Source organism: Silene latifolia, chromosome 3 (assembly GCF_048544455.1).
Source record: "Silene latifolia isolate original U9 population chromosome 3, ASM4854445v1, whole genome shotgun sequence".
Taxonomy (NCBI): Eukaryota; Viridiplantae; Streptophyta; class Magnoliopsida; order Caryophyllales; family Caryophyllaceae; genus Silene; species Silene latifolia.
In genome coordinates this window covers 19,525,946-19,529,628 of record NC_133528.1, presented here as the reverse complement: position 1 = coordinate 19,529,628, position 3,683 = coordinate 19,525,946, and the positions used below count along the sequence as shown (strand labels likewise).

The 3,683-nt window shown below is 39.4% G+C and overlaps 1 non-coding gene across 1 annotated transcript; it reads left to right on the top strand.

Annotated features, from left to right (window-relative positions):
- The first annotated feature begins 516 nt into the window (after positions 1 to 516).
- LOC141650137 (small nucleolar RNA R71) lies at positions 517 to 623 on the top strand. The gene has a single exon (XR_012546194.1). It is a non-coding gene; the product is annotated as a small nucleolar RNA R71 (small nucleolar RNA).
- The last annotated feature ends 3,060 nt before the right edge of the window (positions 624 to 3,683 follow it).

Below are 3,683 nucleotides of genomic sequence, written 5' to 3'. Positions count from 1 at the left end.
GGTCTTGTAAAACATAGGGTTCTTGTGGGTATGGGTCTTGTTGTGAAAAGGATGAGCAAGTGTAATACGAATGCCCAATACCACCACAATTCTCACATGTAGGAGCATATTTATGATAGTTTCTTGGAGGAGAAATTGGTTGAGAGTAGGTCCTTGGTGGTCACCTAGGCTCTTAAACATAGTAAACCATGGGGTGATTTGGTCTTTCTTCATGATAAGCGTTTTCATGCTTCCTCTCCATCAAAAAGCTATCAAATTTCTTTGACAATTTATCCAACTTGGCCTTGTTTTCCAAATATAGCTTTGAAGGTCCTTCACTTTTGGACTCATTTTCTCTTCCAAAGTCACCTTCTCTACCTCCATAGCTAAATTCTACGTCGAAAATGTTTTGAATCAACTCCGTGATTTGGGCATTTTTCATATTTGTCAAAGTTGCCACCGGAGACCGCCACAATCATATCCATAAACCTTTGCTCAAGGGTTTTGAAAAAGATTTGAGTTGTCATCCACTTGGGGATTCCATGATGTGGGCAAGAGGTATGAAAGTCTCTAAATCTTTCCCATGCTTCACTCAAAGTTACAAGATGCTTTTGCTTGAAGGTTTGGATTTCATGCCTTATTCTAGCGGTTCTTGAAGGAGGGTAAAATTTGTTGATAAAAGCTCTTGACAAGCTTTTACAAGTAGTGAAAGTACCCGGTTCATGTGAATTCAACAATTTTCTAGCATTATCCTTCAAGGAAAGAGGAAAGAGCATAAGAAGAATTTGCTCTTCCGTGATGCCCTCATATTTGATTATGCCCGCTTTTTCTTTGAATAAGACAAGATGTTCACGAGCATCTTCATTCTTCAAGCCATGAAAGATATCTTGTTGAATAAAGGATAATGTATGATGACAGAGCAAAAAAGTATTAGGAGCAAGAACTCCATAATTGATTGCCGAGTAAGACCGATTAAGATCCGGTCTATGGTAGTAACCCATTGGTTGGTCCGTCATCTCTTTATCAACAAAGTTGGTTCTTGGTGTATTTGGGGGGCTAGGTGAGTTTGAATGTTGTGAATGGGTGGGTAAGTGATTTGAAGAGTGGATTGGTGAATGGTTTGGTTGAGAATTGGTGGTTGAGATGGATGTATTTGTAGTTGGTTTGGTGAAGGTGGAGATCTCCTTAAAGCCGATAGTGCTAACCATCTTCTTACCCAGAAAGACTTCTCAATCTCTCGATCAAGATGGACAAGAGAGCCGGTATTGCACCTATACATACACTCAAAAAGAGATCAAATGGTCCTAATGCAAAAAATTCACTAGGACAAGGGTGGAAAAACAAACAAATAAACAAACTAAGCCTAGAAACAAATAATCAATCTAATCCAATATCACCGTCCCCGGCAACGGCGCCAAAAACTTGTTGTCTTTTATTTATAACCCCGCAAGTGTACATTTGCTCGTTGTAGTATTGCGAGGGTCGAACCCAAGAGATGGTGATTATGGTTCTTAAATTGTTTGTCTATTTCTAGTTCAGTTCAATCTAAGCAATTGGATGATGGTTAACTATAACCTATGACTAAAACAAGGAAATTAGCTAACTAACAAGCGAATAAGATAATTAACGGGACTAGGATGCCGGGTTCACTCATGTAGGCAAAGACAGAAACAAGTATAGGTTGACAAAATCAAGAATAGATGCAAGGAAAGTCCTAATCTATCGGCATTAGACTAACCCTAGGATGGAACCGATAAAGTCCTCATTTAATCAATCCCGTCCCTCAATTTATCATGAAATTCTAGAATAACTAATCGAGTTCTCACTCAACAAGTAGAAAAGATAAGGAAATTACTCAAACCCTCATTCAAGCATTTTCACAAACATCACATGTGCATGACAAACCAATAAGCAAATACTCAAGATTATAGTCTCCCTTTATCAAATTCCCATCCTATAGCCTATATGAAATTCCCTTCCATCCTAGTAAATGACTACTCACATATAGAATTCATAATCTCAAACAAAGATGCAAACTTTACCATAAGATAAACACAAGAAAACATGTTGGAGATTATACTAATCAAACTATGAGGGAATGTAAGCAAATGAAGAAAACAATGAAATTAGGAAGATTAAGATGAGAATTATACCAATAATAATTAAAGGAGGAAACTTGGTTGAAATAAGGAAGGTTGAATCTCTTCTCCCTTCAAATTACAACCCATTAATCTAAATGTAAACTATTGAGAATTGTGAATATTGAATAAACTAAAAATGAATTACATTAATTTGGAAGAAAGATTACAACTTCTATTAAAGGGAAAATTAATTGGAGAGGAAAATTAGGGTTCTTGTTACAATAATGAGAGAATATGAGAGACTAATTTTCTAATCTAATTGCTAGACTAATTTCTGAAGTGAGTTAATAATGTAAGGTATGGGAGTGAGTACTTTATACTAGTCTCATAATGATACAACTAATAATAATGCTAATAATCTAATAATATTAATAATATAATCATAATAATCTCATCCTCACCAAACTTACCAACTAATTAAAATGAGGGACACGATACCAAGCAAACAAAAAAAGAAAGGGGAAATAGATTGGACGAAAACGCATAAGAGGATCCTCAGCCGGCCCACCGGCGGTCGGTGATGCCACCGGCTGGGAGTTCTCTGGAAAAAGAAGGGTGATTTGGTGTTAGTGGGAGCAGGTGGAGGGGGCGGCAGCGGGGGGCACGTCTGGGAATACAAAAGTGAGCGTGAAACAGTTGATTTGTTGCACGAGCCGGTTGGTAGGCAGACGGTAGGCCGGCTAGGAGTGCAATGATGGAAATGAAATAATTTTGTTGATTTTAAATGTAGGAGCGGATGCTGGTTATCGCGGATTGCTGCAAGTGATGGAGAAAATGGTGGTGGCTGTCATTGGATTTGCAGGTGCTAGGTGATGGCGGCTGGTGTTGTTCACGGTGGTGAATGGTGGATACCTGTTGTTGATGCGAGGTAGAGGAAAGCAGCTTGGGTGATTGCCAATGGTGGTGCTTGCTGCAGTTGTTGTTGACTTGTTGTTATTGATGTTGGTGAATGAAGGTTGTTAAATTGCAGGGGAGAAATGGGTATGGGGTTTAGCTGATGATGATGGTAATGGCGGAAAGTGATGCGAGGCTGATGTCGGGTTTTGGGGATGATGCAATGGGGAGGATGAAATGGAGGTTGGCGATAAATGCAGGTTGATTGATGATGAATTGTACGATGCAGGTGATGAAGTCGGGTTTTTGTGATGGGAGCAGATGAAGGACGAAAATGGTGGAATGGTGGTGGAGTTCGGGCTGGTTCAGAGGAGAGGCGAAGGAGATGGTGGCTGGTATGGTGAATGATGATGATGATGATGATGATGAATGATGAAGGTATATATCAATGGTGACGAATTTGTGAATGGTTGAATTTGTGGTTGATAAAACCGAACCATGGAATCGGGTTTTGACATCGGAGAAAATGGCAAGTAAAGTTGAGGACGAATGGTGGCTTGGTACTTGTATTAGTCATGGTTGATGAACTGGCTGGATAAGGTTGTTAATGGTGGAAACAGGTTTGATGTTGTTAAGGGTGTGCGAATGTTGTTGTTGCAGGTTGTCGTGTTAGGGAGATGAAGATGGTGATGTTATGGTAATGGTGCACGGATGTAGGTGATGAATGAT